The following is an 11,170-nucleotide window of genomic DNA, read 5'->3' as shown; positions in this document are numbered from 1 at the left end:
TGGGATTATAGGCATGTGCCATCACGCTGGATGTTTATTTAGGTTTTTAATCAAGAAACCTAAAGCTGCCAGTCAGAGCTTCTAACTAGCACGAGACAACCAGGTTTAAATCCTTAAGAATAAAAAATAACTTTTAAAGTTTTGACCTATACCTTCTAATCAAGGGGAGATATGCTGGCCTCAGGCTGATTATTAGAGGTCCACAAACCAAGTATCATTCTTACAGCTCACAAACAAAATGAGTAATATGTATATACAAAGCGAGTACAAAGTATCATATAAAATACATGTTCCTGTATATTCAAAGGGAGTAATGCCTATTTCCCATGAGTATACAATGCAGCAAGATGCACAGAAACAGATACCATTCATTAATTCACAAGAAAGTGGAAGGAATAAAAGTAGTGTGTCCTGGAATAAAATGGAGGCTTTGTAGACCAGATGGTATCTAGGCCACACCAGGTACATGAGTGGATATCGAGGTGCATTGGGAGAAATCTTCAGTGTTGGAACAGACCAAATGAACCAAGACACAGCCACAGACATACTGACTATTCAGAAGACAAAAGAATGTTTGTACTGGCTGAAGGAATATAATCTAAGAGATGCATGAAATAGAGAAAAGAAAACCTCTGCTAACAAGAGGGTAAAACACCTTCCCCATAGAGGATCCACATGCTTTAATTTTTCCTCTCAGATCATAACAGACTAACAATTAGATAAAAACTATATACAATTTTTTAAAAAAGGAAAAAAAAGAAAAAGAATAAAATAATTGTGGTTTCAAACTAATAGTCTAATATTTTCTACAGACAAACAAACAAAATGAAAACCTCACTTTGTTTAGCAAGCTATTGGCATTTTATAAAGTACTCAAGTAATTAACAGGTCATAAAAATTGGGGAAGTTTTTGGTAGAAATAAAATTACCAACAATTCATTCTCTGGCAAATAGCTTTTCTAAAGTGCCATGTCTACACAGAGAGGTTTGGAGAAACTGTGTGCAGAAGGCTACATTGTAGGCCAGATCTCTCTCAGATCTGCTTCAGAGGCACATGGTATTTGCAGATGCATGCTCTAGGTAGGCCAGGGAGCCTCGTGGGACTTGGCTGGCTTTTTGTGCTGCACACTGATGTCCTCCAGCACTTGCTGCCAATGCCTCAGCTGTGTCAAGTGCTTTTGCACCAGTACATTTTTCTGCTGCAACTCATTCCTTAGTTCTGAGATGTCCTCTTTGAGAGTTTGCTCTGGTTTCTGGACAGACAACTACAATCTTTTTATTTTATTTTTTTAAAGCATTCTGTCTTGCAATATCCAGAAACTTCTGGATACACCAATCAACACCAGTTCGAATTTCTTCCTGATCATGTCATTGACATAATCCTAACTCAGGAGAGAAGCAAAGCAAGCCTGGAATGACGCCTCTAACTTGTCTACCAAGGTGCTGTTAGAAGTTCCCGGTGCCATCTGCACTGCCTGATCAAGCAAAGCCTGACTAGGGAGTCTCGCGGGGGTTGCATGGCAGGTGGCTGCCCAGAGAAAATACTACCCAGCAGAGCTGCCAAGTCTGAGATGGCACCGGCTGCAGTCCACTGTGCCTACGCGAAGTTGAGCCAGTTCAATATTTCTGTTTTCGGAATGGTTCAATGCTGACTTGACTTTATGACCTACATTACTTGAATAAAAGAAATTGTTAAAAAAGAAAAGAAAAACTAAGGAATTTGTTTAATGAAAAAAAAAGAGTTTGGAATATTGGTTCACCAAAACAAACAAACAAACAAAAAAGCAAAAAACAAAACAAAACAAACAAACAAAAAACCCTCCCAAAACCCCAAAAAACAAACAAACGAAAAAGACAATCTGTCATTTGTTCCACATCTTCCCTCTTTATCTCCACATTCTATACTTAAATACCCAGCAGGAAGCCTTCAAAATCTTGTGCTTCCAAGTTCTCCTATCACATATTCTTGGTAAAATTAGACTACACATAGAACAACAGAATATCTAGATATTGTTCAAATTAAAAATGAATCGGACCAGGACATTATAATCAGAGGAATTACAACTTATTTTCCTGTTTGACTATAAGTGTTTAAAAATTAAGTCTAATGTCCTTCAGGAAATTTTACAAAGTATTTTATTAGATAAAATTGTCTAATGTACAACATGAATATTATAGTCAATAATGTTATACTATATTTGGGATTTCTGCCGAGTAGGTTGTAGCTGCCCTTGGTACACACACAATAAAATGGACAAGCAGGTGAGATAATGTATATACTATTTTGCATCACTGTAGTAACCATTTTGTTTTCTACATTATACCATAACATCATATTTTATTCCTTGAAAATATACAGATAAAATTTACTTTTTCAAAAGTGTCTTAAAGCCCTGCTGTTGGTGATGCTCAGTTAAAAACTGTTTAACTCTCTTTATAAACTGTTTAACTCTCTTATGTAAATTTTTAATTTAACTTAATTTTTTTATTGTGAGGTGCTTATGCAGCAAAACTATAAGGTTGGGGTTTCTAATGTCACTTAGGTAGTGCCATATCATTCATATCATTGTGCAACTGGAGAGATCAAGTTTTAGTTCTGACCTTGCAAAAGAAGTAAGTTTCCCATCTAAAAGGAGGGAAATTTCAGCTCTTCCTTGCTGTGCCTTGAGCTAAACACAGAAAGTAGAGTAGATTGGAATGTCATAAAATCAGAAAGAGAAGTTAGAGTAGACATCATTTTTGCAAAGAATAATTTAAAGAAATTAAGCCCTTTATTGCTGACATTTGTTATGGTTTTGTTATTTAAAATCTATACTCTGAATTTTAAACAGACTTAAAAATATTTCTTAAATTAGAAATTTGGATGCTGTACAGAGAGTTAAAAAAAGATAACAATGAGAGACAATCCAAGTTGAGCAATTAAAAAGTCAAAATTAAATAAGTGGTGAACAAATTTGTTCTTTAATTATAGAGAGTTGGGGTTTTCAATGATTCCTAAGTGGAGAGCAATTGCATAATTAATAACAATTACAACACACAATTAAAATTGTTTTCAGATAAATAATTGATATTTAGATCATAGCCGACTTTTTCTTCTATCAGACGCCGTGTCTCTGATTTAATATCGAGCTCCTTGATCCATTTTGAGTTAACTTTTGTGCATGGCGAGAGAAAGGGATTCAGTTTCATTTTGATGCAAATGGATTTCCAGTTTTCCCAGCACCATTTGTTGAAGATGCTATCCTTCCTCCATTGCATGCTTTTAGCCCCTTTATCAAATATACTGTGGGGTCAGGCCCCAAATTCCTCAATAGGACACCCATAGCGCAAGAGTTAACAACCAGAATCAACAAATGGGACTTACTCAAACTAAAAAGTTTTCTCTCAACAAAAGAAACAATAAGAGAGATAAACAGGGAGCCTACATCCTGGGAACAAATCTTTACCCCACACACTTCAGATAGAGCCATAATATCCAGAGTATACAAAAAACTCAAAAAATTAGATAATAAGATAACAAATAACCCAATCTACAAATGGGCCAAGGACCTGAACAGACACTTCTCAGAGGAGGACATACAATCAATCAACAAGTACATGAAAAAATGCTCAACATCGCTAGCAGTCAGAGAAATGCAAATCAAAACCACCCTAAGATACCATCTCACTCCAGTAAGATTGGCAGCCATTAAGAAGTCCAACAACAACAAGTGCTGGCGAGGATGTGGGGAAATGGGTACACTTGTTCATTGTTGGTGGAACTGCAAAATGGTGCAGCCAATTTGGAAAGCAGTATGGAGATTTCTTGGAAAGCTGGGAATGGAACCACCATTTGACCCAGCTATTCCCCTTCTCGGTCTATTCCCTAAAGACCTAACAAGAGCATGCTACAGGGACACTGCTACATCGATGTTCATAGCAGCACAATTCACGATAGCAAGATTGTGGAACCAACCTAGAAGCCCTTCAATAGATGAATGGATTAAAAAATGTGGCATTTATACACAATGGAGTATTACTCTGCAATAAGAAATGACAAAATCATAGAATTTGGAGGGAAATGGATGGCATTAGAGCAGATTATGCTAAGTGAAGCTAGCCAATCCTTAAAAAACAAATGTCAAATGTCTTCTTTGATATAAGGGGAGTAACCAAGGACAGGGTAGAGACGAAGAGCTGGAGAAGGAGAATAACATTAAACAGGGATGATAGGTGGGAGGGAAAGTGAGAGTTAAGGGAAATTGCATGGAATTGGAAGGTGAGCCTCAGGGTTATACGCAATTACATATAAGAGGAAAGGAGGAGTAGGAGAAAAATTATATAAGTGGAAGAAACTATTTATAGTAGAGGGGATGGAGAGAGAGAAGGGGAGGGGAGGGGAGGGGAGGGGAGGGGAGAGGGGACAGTGGAGAATGGGATAGACAGCAGAATACATCAGTCACTAGAAAGGCAATTTGTAAATCAATGGAAATGTAACTGATGTGACACAGCAATCTGTATACAGGGTAAAAATGGGAGTTCATAACCCACTTGAATCAATCTGTGAAATATGGTATATTAAGAACTATGTAATGTTTTGAACAACCAACAATAAAATAATAAAAAAAAGATAAAAAAAATTGATATTTTATTTTCCAGCTTGGTAGGGATAGGAACCATAAAAATAAAACATTAGACACAAAACAAACTGAAATAGTTGTTAAATTTAGCTCTGTGGTGAGGTGGAGGCTGACAAAATGTTTACCTTAGGTTAGGGTTTAATTACTAGAATGTTCAAGGGTTCTCTTTTCAGTGGCCTAATCTTTCACATGGATTAAATTAGAATAGTAAACAATCTTGGTTTCCTTCCCCCAAGTTGTTGATGAAATAAACCCAAATTTGTGTATGAAGTGCTCAAGGTCTGTTACAGGAAAACAAAGTCTATCACCATTCTTCCAATTTTCCATAATAGTTGTCTTTCCTTATCTGCAATATTGAGCTGAATAGTATACATTTATTTTCAGGAAGAAAATGGAAAGAAGCTTAGATTTTAAAGAAGGTTTTTATTTTACTGTCAAAAGGGATGAACTAAAGTGAAAAAAATAGTGTAACTTAAAAGAGTGTCTGATACACAATAGCCAATCAAACATATCTATGGACCATTGTTGAATTTATAAATGCCAAAAAATCATAAGGAAGCTCTTTATTATCTTCTTTCTTGTTATAAAGGAATAATAAAAATAATTTCCTCATTGGTTAACTGTCACTGAGGGGTATGAATAGATATGTTAGGTAAGAAATGGGGAGATAAGTTTGAGGGTACTCACTGTCTTCTGACTCTACAGTCAGGGCATGGGTCCCTGATCTGATGATGCTTCACTCAGCCATGATCTAAAGTGAAAAATCAACAGAATAGAGACTTGACCTCTTTGACTTTGACCCACTTGTATTGTTGAGTCTGCTGCAAGGTATCAACCCGATTAAAAAGAGTCAAGGGAGCATGGATGAGAATTACTTGTGGCACACAAGTAATTTATTGTGACATTCTTGGACCCATTGACCATTTTATGTCTACTGATAAGACCCAAATATATTCCACTGCCTTATTCTTATCAGGTAATAAAAAATGAGTTTTTTTAATTTTCCCATGGCTTGTTCATCCAGTATATAGTGTGCCTTGATATTCTGTGTTTGGCCACAGGGCAGGGTACCAGCCACAGGCTCCGGGTCAAGGTAACTCTCACTTAAGGAAAAAATGTCTTTCATACTCTGACCTCCCTGGTGTTCTTCTTTGATATATATATATATATATATATATATATATATATATATATATATATATAAAACATATGTTAGGTTGCTGGTGGTAGACCTGATACAATAGGAAAGCAAAAAGAGAAAATGATTTTGAAATTCTTTACTCTCAAAATTGCTTATAAATAATTCTCAGAAAATAAGCATTCATGCTTCTCTTCATTATTATGATTTCCAACTTTTAAGGCCTATGTAGTTCCTGGAACTTTAAACATCTGCAGATGTTTAGCACATAATTCTATATTCCCTAAAGTCACTGTTACTTAGCTCTATTCTTGGTGCTCTGGTTTGTTTTCTAAATTTATTTGGCATATTTTATGGACTAATGTATTTGATCCCATAATAAAGTACGTTTGTTTGAAACTATCTAATTAGATACATTATACTAATAATTTACAGCTCAGTTAACCTTATGAAAATGTCAAATATTTCATGTGTAGGGACTCTGCTTATTTATCTTTTCAGTCTTAGGGTGGAGCAGGTATCCATCACATGGAAAACATTATATATATATTCATTGACATATGAATGTTGGGACTTAGAAATAATTTAAATACTCTTTAAGCAAGAATAAAAAAATTGTAGTCTTTTAACACTTTTTGTTTGTGATAACAAGCAACAAAATTTTTAGCTGTGGAAATATTTTGATCACCATCATTAGGCAATATATACTAGGGTGTGGTTCTGTATTATCACTTTAAAAATGCTGAAATAGTTTTGAAAATATATAACATAAAATGTATGAATGCTTGAAGCAGCTGATATTATTCAGGACCCAAAGGAAATAAGATTTATGTTTCCACAACATATAAAATTTTACAAATAAGTCTAATAAAATTATCAGTCACTTTTATAATATCCTTCCCTAATGTCTTAATTCTTTTTCATGAAATTCAAAATATTCTCAAATTTCTAACCTTAAAGTTTGGACTTCCTTCCAGAACAAGACAGGGATGCCCTCTATCTCCACTTCTATTCAATATAGTTCTCGAAACACTGGCCAGAGCAATTAGACAGATGAAAGAAATTAAAGGCATAAAAATTGGAAAAGAAGAACTTAAATTATCACTATTTGCAGATGACATGATTCTATACCTAGAAGACCCAAAAGGGTCTACAAAGAAACTACTAGAACTAATAAATGAATTCAGCAAAGTGGCAGGATATAAAATCAACACGCATAAATCAAAGGCATTTCTGTATATCAGCGACAAAACTTCTGAAATGGAAATGAGGAAAAACACTCCATTCACAATATCCTCAAAAAAAAATAAAATACTTGGGAATCAACCTAACAAAAGAGGTGAAAGATTTATACAATGAAAACTACAGAACCCTAAAGAGAGAAGTAGAAGAAGATCTTAGAAGATGGAAAAATATACTCTGTTCATGGATAGGCAGAACTAACATCATCAATATGGCGATATTACCAAAAGTTCTCTATAGATTTAATGCAATGCCAATCAAAATCCCAACGGCATTTCTTGTAGAAATAGATAAAGCAATCATGAAATTCATATGGAAAAATAAAAGACCCAGAATAGCAAAAGCAATTCTAAGCAGAAAGTGTGAATCAGGCGGTATAGCGATACCAGATTTCAAACTATATTACAGAGCAATAGTGACAAAAACAGTATGGTACTGGTACCAAAACAGGCGGGTGGACCAATGGTATAGAATAGAGGACACAGAGACTAATCCACAAAGTTACAACTATCTTATATTTGATAAAGGGGCTAAAAGCATGCAATGGAGGAAGGATAGCATCTTCAACAAACGGTGTTGGGAAAACTAGAAATCCATATGCAACAAAATGAAACTGAATCCCTTTCTCTCACCATGCACAAAAGTTAACTCAAAATGGATCAAGGAGCTGGATATCAAATCAGAAACTCTGTGTCTGATAGAAGAAAAAGTTGGCTCCGATCTACAGATTGTGGGGTCGGGCTCCAAATTCCTTAATAGGACACCCATAGCACAAGAGTTAACAACTAGAATCAACAAATGGGACTTAATTAAACTTAAAAGTTTTTCTCAGCAAAAGAAACAATAAGAGAGGTAAATAGGGAGCCTACATCCTGGGAACAAATCTTTACTCCTCACACTTCAGATAGAGCCGTAATATCCAGAGTATACAAAGAACTCAAAAAATTAGACAATAAGATAACAAATAACCCAATCAACAAATGGGCCAAGGACCTGAACAGACACTTCTCAGAGGAGGATATACAATCAATCAACAAGTACATGAAAAAATGCTCTCCATCTCTAGCAGTCAGAGAAATGCAAATCAAAACCACCCTAAGATACCATCTCACTCCAGTAAGATTGGCAGCCACTATGAAGTCAAACAACAACAAGTGCTGGCGAGGATGTGGAGAAAAGGGTACACTTGTACATTGCTGGTGGGACTGCAAATTGGTGCGGCCAATTTGGAAAGCAGTTTGGAGATTCCTGGGAAAGATGGGAATGGAACCACCATTTGACCCTGCTATTGCCCTTCTCGGACTATTCCCTGAAGACCTTAAAAGAACATGAGCATGCTACAGGGATACTGCCACATCGATGTTCATAGCAGCACAATTCACAATAGCTAGACTGTGGAACCAACCCAGATGCCCTTCAATAGATGAATGGATAAAAAAAATGTGGCATCTATACACAATGGAGTACTATGCAGCAATAAAAAATGACAAAATCATAGAATTTTCAGGGAAATGGATGGCACTAGAGCAGATTATGCTTAGTGAAGCTAGCCAATCCATAAAAAACAAATACCAAATGTCTTCTTTGATATAATGAGAGCAACTATGAACAGAGCAGGGAGGAAGAGTAGGAAGAAAAGATTAACATTAAACAGAGACATGAGATGGGAGGGAAAGGGAGAGAAAAGGGAAATTGCATGGAAATGAAGGGAGACCCTCATTGCTATACAAAATTACATATAAGAGGTTGTGAGGGGAATGGGAAAATAAACAAGGAGAGAAATGAATTACAGTAGATGGGGTAGAGAGAGAAGTTGGGAGGGGAGGGGAGGGGGGATAGTAGGGGATAGGAAAGGTAGCAGAATACAACAATTACTAATAGGGCATTATGTATAATTGTGGATGTGTAACCGACGTGATTCTGCAATCTGCATTTGGGGTAAAATTGGGGGTTCATAACCCACTTCAATCTAATGTATGAAATATGATATGTCAAGAGCTTTGTAATGTTGTGAACAACCAATAAAAAAAGTTTGGACTTCTTATTTCTCTCAAATTCAATGTGTGCTCTAAATATTTTACTCTTATTAATGTTCTTTGTCTCTCTTTGTCCTCAGAGGATCTACTTATTTTTATACTTACCATAGTAAAAAGTTTGCTGGTTACAATGTTAGTGGTATTGATTGAAAACAGTACAAAACCCTATTTATTGGTAGTTGTCTTGTAAAGATAATTGACTTCACTTGCAGAGATGAAGATGAATTTATTGGGAATGAGAGTGCCTTACCCCTACACCAAAGAAGAAAAAGTATTTGATAATTGATACAGATAACAAAGAAAACAGAAATCAACATGCACAAAATGCCTTTAGTGCTGTAATTAAGTTTACTACAAGGATTTTCTTCCATTTGGACCCTCAGCTGCTTATAACTGGTTTATTTTTGAAACTTTGTAGTATTTCCATTAAGACCAGGGGGGTTTTCATTAAAAAATATTTTTTTCCGGGCAAGAAGTTTTTAATAATTACAATCATCCCTTACTACATCTGGAGCCAAAATTACCAGAGTGAATTTAAAAGGGCGTCTTTCCCCTTTTCACCTGGATGGAGGCTAGAGTGCTTTGCTGTGCTCACTCTTGTCCTCCATGAATAAAACATTTCTCTGTGCTTCAGCTTTCCACAAATGGGGCTAATGGTAGTGTCTCCTTCACATGTGGCAGTGACCATTAAGTAAAGCAACCCATTTAAAATATATTAGAAGGTATCTGACACATTTATTTCACAAAATTAGCTAATAACTTTACTATTACTTCCAGAAATGATCAGCTAGGAAAACAATATGAAAATATTTCTTTTTGAGAAAAATAAAATATTTATAAAGCTGATAAAATTAATTTCCTCTCTCTATTCTTTCTTTTTTGTTACTGGGGAGAGAACACAGGGACACTCAACCACTTCATGGGCTCTCTCTCATCCAGTAAGGAGGTCCATGGAACAGGGTAGAGGAGAGTGTGGTTGTGGAGTCACTAATCAAGACCTCTGGAGACCAAGAAGGAAGCAGTTAACCAAGCATGAGCAGTTACCATGTATATATACTGAGGCAGTAGCTAAGCAGATTATGGTAGCCACCAATGCAATGTCTGCTATGTGTCCTTTCAGTGACCAATTGAGGAGTGGGCCTTGCAGCAAGCACAGGGACTGAAACATATGGCTCACACCCAGGGATGTGCCTATGGGGTAAGCGGCCTGCCACTCACACGCCTAGCATGCTGGGGAGTGGCCCACCACTCAGATGCCCTTAACTTATGCCATGTATGCAGTACTCCATGTACTTGTCCCCACTTCTCCCTGCTCTGACTGTTCTGCAAACTCTTCAGCCAGCATTGCTGTTTTTTGTTTGGTGGCCTTTACATGGTTTCATAACATCTCACAGCACAAGAAAATATTATCAGTATTATGAACAGTAGGGCCAGGGTAATAGCATTATAAGGATTAGTTAATTTGGCTATCAGGTTTTTCTAATGTTCAGTCCATCCTTGAAAGAAAGAAGAGGTTGTCAACATAGACACCTTAGTCTCATTGATTTTGACAATTGCCTTCGTAAGATTATGCATAGTCATAACATAGATAGCATCCAAAGCACCCTTAATATACTGAAAAAAGTTGGAGAAGTGTAAGGTAACATTTTTAAATAGAGCATATTCGGTTACACAATACTATGGAATACAGGGTCACAAGGGAGCCTTTGTAACATAAACAGAATATCTAATTGTTCCTGGTGGAGGTCTAGTTCTTGCTGAATAACTAAAATAGTGGTTTAGAACAGATTATATAAGTCATTTTGAAGAGCAAAGGCATCTTCCATGGCAATAGATAAATTGTTTACAGTCTGAGCAGTCTGGATACTCTGAGTATCCAGTGGCTGTGGCAGCAATGGTGGCTCCCAGGGCAATAATCCCAATGATGATGAGGCTAATTACACACCTTTTCCAGTGTAGGATCTCATTCACATGATTCTTCATCTCCATGTCCCATGGGCTCCTCCACTCTCTGACAGGTTCACTGGAAGCTGGACTGCTGGGGGTACTCTGAGAATAAATATACATTTAGTTTTCATAGCAGACATTTTGTGAGCCAGAAGGATGTATTGACTGTACAAGGGATCTCTGTATGA

At 36.4% G+C, this 11,170-nt stretch overlaps 1 pseudogene across 1 annotated transcript; it reads right to left on the bottom strand.

The window, feature by feature from the left end:
• Positions 1–1,033: 1,033 nt before the first annotated feature.
• On the bottom strand, positions 1,034–11,024 carry LOC308630410 (mediator of RNA polymerase II transcription subunit 28-like; annotated as a pseudogene). The gene is made up of 2 exons: positions 10,883–11,024; positions 1,034–1,566 (listed from the first exon to the last, which is right to left on the bottom strand). The product of its transcript is annotated as a mediator of RNA polymerase II transcription subunit 28-like (transcript).
• Between the last annotated feature and the right edge of the window lie 146 nt (positions 11,025–11,170).

Source organism: Spermophilus citellus, assembly GCF_964194105.1.
Source record: "Spermophilus citellus genome assembly, chromosome: 10".
Classification (NCBI taxonomy): domain Eukaryota; kingdom Metazoa; phylum Chordata; class Mammalia; order Rodentia; family Sciuridae; genus Spermophilus; species Spermophilus citellus.
The sequence above is the reverse complement of the archived record's forward strand: the minus strand, read 5'-3'. Positions and strand labels throughout refer to the sequence as shown.